General features: G+C 44.7%; 1 pseudogene; it reads left to right on the top strand.

The window, feature by feature from the left end:
• Positions 1–4138: 4138 nt before the first annotated feature.
• Positions 4139–6295, top strand: LOC119299904 (annotated as a pseudogene).
• Positions 6296–8795: the final 2500 nt, after the last annotated feature.

Below are 8795 nucleotides of genomic sequence, written 5' to 3'. Positions count from 1 at the left end.
CGTCTCCCTCGTCCTCGACCAACCTCGCCGCCCCTACTCAGGCCTAACCCCTACCCCGTCGCCCGCGCAAGAGGAAGGAGCCCGAGGCTCCAGTGGCCATGAGCGACGGCAAGGACACCCTCGACCTCTCAGCCCTCGGCGTCGCCGTCCCCAACAGCGTCCCCAACACCGCGGTGTGCACGGGCAACGCGACGACGCCGGCGCCGCCTCCCCCACTGGGGCGCCCAGCTTTGGGGCAGCGCAGGCGGGCTCCAGTGTCTCGTCGTCACCACCTCACTCTCCTCTGCCCGTCAATGACCAGGCCGGGGGCGGAAGCCGCAAAGCCGGCGAATCGATCTCCTCGCCACCGCCTCCCTCTGCTCCGCCCGTCGATGTGCAGACCGGGAGCGAAATCTTCGAAGCCAGGGGATCGAGCTCTGCTGCTGCGCACGCTGGGGAGCAGGTAATGGCGCGTCTCTTGCGCTTGAGATGTCACGACCTGATGTGTTCCCTTTCGAGTTATTCGAGTTCGACTAAGCGTTTCTTGGTTTCTATCAGTAGGCTGGATTGCCGAAGGCCAAGAAGACGATCTTGAGAAAGATAATCAGCTCCGGCAAGGACAAGGTATAGCCTGGATCTTATGCTTCTTGATTACTCTGTGATTTTTTTTGAATTAGACAACAAAGGTGGAAGGCAAGGTGGCTGAATTCTGATGCAACATGATCTGTGCTCTGCTCCTTTGATGTTTCTGAATTCTGATGTGAAAGCATGTCCACATCTGTAGAATTGTGCTCTGTGCATGACTAGTGATCGATGGTGACTGTTCCTGTAGTGGATACATCTGTAGAACTCATGCACTTCTGTAGGTTTCTAATGTGGAACACCTATGCATTACTAGCATGGAAATATGGATTAAGTTTCCTGGAATTTGAGCACATGTACACAAGGAGTTTGTTTAATATAGAAATTGTACAAATCTGCAGCATCCATACTTCAGGTTGTTAAATAAGGAAGGAGCTCGGGGTTTAGTTCCACGCAATAGGGGTTGGGTAGATTCCTTGCAACCTCTAGAAATAGTGAGATGAATCATTGTTGTAATTTGTAAAGCTCTCAAGGAAAGTAGTTTAGCCAAAATATTTATTGTGGACATTCTGTTAGCTAGTGTGCATTGCCAAGTACAACTATTCTACTTTATATGGAATCATCTATAGATATTATTTCTTTTAAGTGTTGCTGGCTATGTTAAAATTATACCCCGAGGCACTGTAGCATTAGTGTGTTGTTTCACTTTTGGTCTTCTCTATCTATGCATATAAGTCAGGTTGTTTTTGTGGCATCCAGGGGCACAATGCTGGAGCTGGTAGGCAAGCTAGCACCCATGGATTCGTGAACTGGCTTGGATGTGTACTTGGTCGCCGGGGTTGGATGAGGACGACGGTAACGAGGTGAGACCATCGTGATCCACCCTCCCACTTCTTTCTCATGATTTCGTAACTACTCAACATGTTGATCTGTTCTGAACATCTAAAACTTGTTGTGTGCAGGGTGACTAGTGATGCGGCACGCCAAGCAGCATCAGGGGAAGGGGGTCTCCTGCTCGAGGAGTAGGGGCGCACCCAGCCGGCAGCCCTGTCCTGCTTGAGGGGGGGGAAGAGGGGTCTGCTCCTCTACTTCCATTGCGACTGCGGCAGGTAGCTCCTCCATCTCCCTCCCCCTCTTCATGTGCTCAATACTTCTTCTGCTAAGTTGATGAATATGTGATGCACTTGAGCCAAGGAATTTTAGAGGGATCTGTATGAACAAGTCATGTTTTTATTTTATTTTATTTAGGTTGTTAGTTACCAAACAGAGAGAGAAGATGAGCTCCTGCTTGGATTTTTTCTGCCAGCACATGATTTGTATGTATGCAATCATCATCTTGCGTGTGTGAGCTGATTCCTTGCTTGGGCGAAGTGTTAGTGTCGATTTGTTGTGGTGGTGCTCATCTGGCCATTGATTTGTTGTTGATAATTAGGTGCTAAAGAAAGCTGCAGGTTTATTAGGATGTGGCTGAAACCATCGGATGTCCTAGGTGGACTTGCTATCAATACTTGTCTCATGTTTTGTGTCCTTTCTGGACATGTTATGGTTCAAGTGTTGCTGCTGTTTAGTACTAAGTGCTTAATCTAACTAAGCTTGAGCTACTAAAACCCACTCTCAAATTAATGAAATTCCTGTTTTGTGAAACTTCAATGTTGAGCTCCTCTCCTTGCTGAGCCGTGGCCGTTGATTTTCATTTCGTCCACCACCACTCCAGCTACCTTCTTGTGTAATCAAATTTTGCTCCTGTATGTATGTATGTATGAGGCTGGGTAGTTCAACTCTAGTTTTCCTTCTACCAAACAGATTGAACTTTTAATGCTTGCTACACATGCTTGTGTACCTAAACATTCTGTACATTTGTTGTTGTTGTTGACTGTGCAGTGTAAAAAACACACTGTCTTTTCTTTTCGTGTGTAACAGCCAAGATGATCTGCTTTACACTTACAATTCATGTTGACTAAATCCGAGCAAGTCTCCTTCCAGTTCCACCATAAGTAACACACTGCAGGTACAGCTCAAATCTTGCTCTATTTCTTTTTTGTGTTGGCTCGATCAGGTTTCTCCCAAATCTAGTTGATCGGATATCATCATGCTATCTTGTTCCTTTCAGTATGTGCCCACGTATATTTAAGTTGCACCTGATTATATATAGGCATAGCATGGGCTCGGACTTTTAAGCATGCCACATCTCGTTCTGTTTATGTAGCCACCATGTTACATGTTCTATACTTACAGTTCCTGGCGATGTATTCAAGCCTGTGAACACATATATTTACACGTACCCCTGTTTATATCAAGGCCTCCCTGGTAGGTTCTTTTTATATGCTGCATAGCATGGATTCGTCATGTGATTATTAGTTATTTTTAACCAATGCTAGACCTAGCATGTGTACACTCTAATCTCTAATGATGTTTGTCTTTGTGTTCAGGAGCTCCAGGTCTACAAAATGAAGTTCGAAACCATATAGCTCTACTCAGCAAAGAGTCGTCTCTTCTATTTGATTGTAATAGAATGTAAATATTGTAATATTGTAATAGTAGGCATATCTGGGTTGTAATAACTATGTACAGATTGTAGTAGACTTAGTTAGTTTTATTTGATGAACTACATTTGTATTGTTCTGTTTGAAATATTGATTATGTACGTGATTTGAAAACGTGTGGAATGGAAACCTAACTTGTGGGATTCACTTATGAAAATAATCTAAGCAGTTTTGAATTTTTTGTCAAGTGGGCCCAGTGTGTGAGAAGATGACAAGTGGGACCAGCTCCAAAATATAATGGCCCAAACAATGTTAAAAGACCTGGCCCAGAAATAAATAAAAGGCTGAAATGGGCTTGGCCCGTGTAACTTACAGAAAAAAATATATAAAAAGGCTGAATTAATGGGCTAGGCCCATGTAGAAAACCGAATCGGACCGGGCTGAATCTTGTGCCACATCAGCTTGCTACGCTGGATGCCTACGTGTCCTGGGGAGGTTGCTAGAGACCAAAACGCCACAGTAGGAATATTTTGGTCGTAAACGTCTTTGACCATTCCAGAAGAAAGGTCGCTATAGTCAGTTTACGACGCCCAGCTTTTGACCTTCTGTTTTTGGTCACAAAAAGGTCATAAATGGAAATTTGTGACCTTTCAGTGACCAATAGTGGTGGTCATAAGTTGACATATTTCTTGTAGTGCGTGTCGTAGATTCAATATCGCTTTATAGGCGTGCTGTTTCTGTTATTGATGCTTAAACATTCTATGGTTAACCGGCTAAAATAGTTGCTCTTGTGTCTCCGAGCCTTCGGATTTTATTTTTCTCAATCAGTGTGCCATGCCAAAACAAATCATAAGCTGAGTTTGTAATGAAAAGGAAGAAGCAGAGGGTGAGAGGGGAAAAAAGGAGCTCGCTGAGCAGAATTCTGTTTTACGAACGGTCTAGATTGTAGCACATGAGCAAGGTTAACGGAAATTTGTCTCACACAATTTAGCTTCAATTTCCTTTTTTTTCTTCCAGGAAACAAGCTGATTCATTTGCTATGGGACAAAGAAGAATCATATATCTCATATTCAGGTGGAAACCAGATTTCCACAATGGCGATTGAGCCTCTCCGTGACAATCTGGACGCTGCCACAGCAACCGACCAGCCATATGATGGTGAGCAACTCACCGTCTGCAATTACGGCCTGAGTGATCCACACTCCACAGTTCTTTCCCCAGCCAACCAAGCAAGGAAATATCTGCTTGGTGGAGTCACCAGCACTGGGTTGTGCAGTCTCAACAGAATGCTTGGACAAAACCAATTTCCGATTGCTGCAGGGGTTAGCCCTGAGCACCGCCAGATCAGATCAAATGATGCTCTTCACTCCATAAGCCAGATGCTGATGGAAGACATCGACAAGGGGGTCGACATATGCCAAGGGGAGGCAGCTCTCCAGGCTGCTGAGCAGCCATTCCGTGACATTCTTGGGCAGGTATACTCACCAGCTTTGCATAGCAACAACAAACAAGACAACCCTGATAAGAGTGGGACCAGCTGTTACAAGAGGCTATGGAGCACTAGCTTCAGTAATGACTGTTCCAGTTACAGCTTGGTACAGCCCTTGACAATCCCTTTGAGTCCATATATTTGCAATAGGAGTCTTTTTCTACCAAACCAGCTATTGACAAGTGTTGGACGGGCTTCTGGATCTGCTTTCCCCACCTTGGATTGTCAGAGAAGAGGCGTCGAGGAGGCAACGACGTTTTCTCCAAGTATTCATAAACTGGTGATATATTTAGAGAATGGCATACTTTCTATTTCCCAACTAACTACAAAGGCAAAAGCAGGAGAGAGAAGCGAAAACGCAATCTTTGCGCTGGCAGACCAAAGGGATTGAGATATCTTGCAAGGAAGGGACCATAAACACCATGCCATCACCACTTGTGCAATAATTTGAAATGAAAATTTCGATCCAGTTCTGCTATATGGTCGGAAGAGTTTCGACCAAATAGCAAGACTGCGAGAAAGGATGGCAGCGAAAGGAAACAACAACTCACTGAAAGGCCGGAGCAAAGGGCGTCAAAAGCTATGGGCTAGGAAGCAACAGAGGAAAGAGTTGGTTGATCTTAGGGCTCTCCTCTTCCATTGCGCACAAGGTGTGGCAGAAGACAACCAGCTGTTCGCCAATGAACTTCTAAAGAAGATAAGAGAACACTCCTCAGCAGATGGTGATTGTACTCAGAGACTGGCATTTTACTTGGTGGACGGCCTCGAGGCACGCTTGGCTGGGGTCGGGGGTCAGGTTTATCGCAACCTTATGGAGAGGCGAACAAGTACAACAGACTGGTTAGATGCTTACAACTTTTTTCTTGCATCTTGCCCTTTTATCAGGACGTCATACTACTTTGCCGGCCAAGCTATTCTTCATGACTCAAAAGGGGAACAAAGGTTGCACATCGTTGATTTTGGCATCGGCTATGGCTTTCAGTGGCCATTAATGATTTAGGGGTTTGCACAGAAAAAAGAGGGAGCCCCTAAGCTTCGGATCACAGGTATAGACATTTCTCAGCCAGGTTTCCGCCCCAGCGAAATGATCGAGGAGACGGGGAAGCAGTTGGCTGATTATGCAAACATGTTCAAGGTACCTTTTCAGTATCAGGGCATTGTCGCTTCAAGAGGGAACACTACTAAAATTGAGGATCTTAACATTGATGAGGATGAAATTCTCATAATTAACTGCATATTCCGGATGAAGAATCTTGGTCATGAAACCACAGGAATAAAGAGCGCAAGGGATGAGATAATGAAAACTATGAGGAGGATGAACCCAAAGATTTTTATTTCTGGCACAATGAATGGGTTACATAGTTCTCCCTTCTTCATACAACAATTCAAAGAGGTTATGCTCCATTACTACTCAATGTTTGATATGCTTGATGCAAATGTTCCACGGGATAATAAGGCAAGAAAGATGATTGAGAGAATCCTATTTGGGACGGATGCACTTAACATCATAGCATGTGAGGGCGCGGACAGAACTGAGAGGCTAGAAAGATACAGACAGTGGCAAGCAAGGTTCCTCAAGGCTGGGTTCCAACAGCTTCCTATGGATCCAGGCTTCTTGAAAACAGTACACATGAAGAACTCACTTTATCATGAGGAATTTTTTGCTGTTGAAGATCACGGTTGGCTGCTACAAGGATGGAAAGGGAGGGTACTTTATGCTATATCCAAATGGAAACCTAATGAAACATATGATAATCAGTAAGATGTTAACTTGTTTTTCAAGTGCACAAGCATCCATGGGCAACTTCAGCCTCTGTAGCTACTTGCATGATTCTCAACCGAATGTTCTAAATTGCTGAACACTGTAAGATAGATATTCTTTCGTCAGATGAGCATTGGGAACTAGTATATCTTGGAAGAAGATGGGATGGTGATTCGAATGTGGATATTCAACGTGTTTTGATTTGGTTCGACTGCGCAACTACACGACCATATATGTAGCAAAAGGCAATTGTGCAACGCTTTGGTTCTCTGTAAGTGAATCTGGTGTTCTTTTAAACGAATATTAACTATGTGTACTTGGTTCTCTATAAGTAGATAATTGTTGTAGTGTCTATCTCTCGAAACTGATAACATGGAAGATGAGAGGATTGTAATTTCTGATTTGATGACGGCGTTTTGCACATGTCTTCCGAACTTCTACTTTAACTAAGATGCCATTTTGATCAATCAGATTGGAAATTTGAAAAGCATATGTATAGATTCTTCTCAAAAAGCATGTGCCCCACCAAATCACCAGGGCCACAGAGACACGGGGAATTTGGTGGAAATTACAGTAGAATATTACACTGCCCACCTTGCAAAACTGGCGATATGGCAGATCAGAGCATTCTCATTTCTGATTTGAAGGAGTTGTCATCAGTCAAACCTCTGAAAATTTAACTCCAGATTAGAAATTTATATATAGATTTTAACCATCCAGAATAGAAATTAAAAAAATCATGTATATAGTTTTTCCGCAAAAAAGACGTGAGCTCCTGGTCCCCGAGGGGACAACCAAATCACTAGGGCTACAGAGATACGGGGAATAAGAGAGGGGGCAGGGAGGGACCTTGGACTTGGAGGCGGGCGTAGAGGGTGGGGTGGTGGAGGCCGAGGTCGGCCAAGGAGCGCGAGGAGAAGAGCCCCTCCGTGTATTATTTTTCCGCCTTCGTCGCTGTTGGAGCCGCCGCCGGCGGCGACCTGCGGAGCTTCCTCTTGGCGGCCATGGAGAGAGAGGAGAGAGGAGGCATTTCCACCTTCGGAGAGCGTTTACGCACTCTCTGAACTGCTGAGTCATGTTTTAACTGGGCCTGGGCCCTGGGCTGTGTCATGTTAGCCTTCACCTGATATAACTAAGAGTGATCCCACTACTAGGAAAAGGCCTACTAGTGGTGCACCAGTTTTGCCTACTAATGGCGCACTACTGGTGCGCCACTAGTACCACGCCACTAGTATTATATACTAATGGCGCACCACTGATGCGCCATTAGTATTGTATACTCATGGCGCATCACGCCGTGCGCCATTAGTATAGAGCAACATGCGCCATTAGTATGCCTCCCAGGGGGCCATATTTACCCATGTGCTTTGGCATACTAATGGCGCACTGTGGGGTGATGCGCCAATAGTATCCTTTGGAATACTAATGGCGCACTGTGGGGTGATGCGCCATTAGTATTAATATTAGTTTTTTTCTTCTGATTTTTGCACAGGTTACAAAATATATTATTGGACAGAATATAGACAGCACCACACAGCAATAGATTCATCGAATACAATAGAAGATTAGTCTCCGAATATAATTCATCATATTAGTCTCCGAATTCAAAAGACCGAATAAAGATAGAACATTACAAGTCTCGGAGACCGCGAGTAGCGAGTTTGTCTTCCCATTACAAGTCGATATCGATCATCTAAACTACCATCACATAGAACAGAGCTGCGGTCATCATGATGAGCATCATCGTGATGAAACTGGTCTTCATCCGGTTCCTCCAACGCTCCCTCCTCTCTCCTGCTAGATAGCGGGCGGGCGTATCTAGATTCCGCCTCCGCCCTAGTGGTGTACCCTTTGTAACTATTACCGCTGAAATGGTGAACCTGTCTTCGACACTCCTCCCAGTCGTCATAGACTCCGAGAACCTTACCCTTGTAAACGACATACGACGGCATCTCTATGCACTAGCCAAACAACAGACAACACATAAGCAATATACAAGTATGCAACAAAAGGATCGGAAGAGAAAAGCAAGACATTAATAGCACGATTCATGGTCCTACTAATAAATAGCATCGATTAGATCTAAGTTGAACGACTGTCCAAACCAAAGAGACATACAAGTTCATTAAAGTTTAATTACAACATGAGCTAATCAATGTTTCAGAACTACAAATAGCATCACTACTTTCGACTCGACTCATGGGACCGGAGCATGGATGAAGTCGTCGTCTTTCGTGATGGTCATGAAGTCGCGGGCGTTGTCAGCCTATATTTGTAGCGTTGTGTCTATCTCACTGTTGGACGATTGATCTCTAAGGTAGAATTGCCCCGAGGTACGAAGGAGATCTTGATGGATGATTTCTGCAAACTCCAACTGGATGCGAAAGAATTCTTGTCGGAGGTCCGCGTCCTGGATTGCCGCCAAGCTTGTGGCCCAATCTTTGACATTATATGGTTGCTGAAGGTGATTATGGTCCCGTACGATCGCCCGCATATGATG

Source organism: Triticum dicoccoides, chromosome 1B (genome assembly GCF_002162155.2).
Source record: "Triticum dicoccoides isolate Atlit2015 ecotype Zavitan chromosome 1B, WEW_v2.0, whole genome shotgun sequence".
Lineage (NCBI taxonomy): Eukaryota > Viridiplantae > Streptophyta > Magnoliopsida > Poales > Poaceae > Triticum > Triticum dicoccoides.
This window is presented reverse-complemented; position numbering and strand designations above follow the sequence as displayed.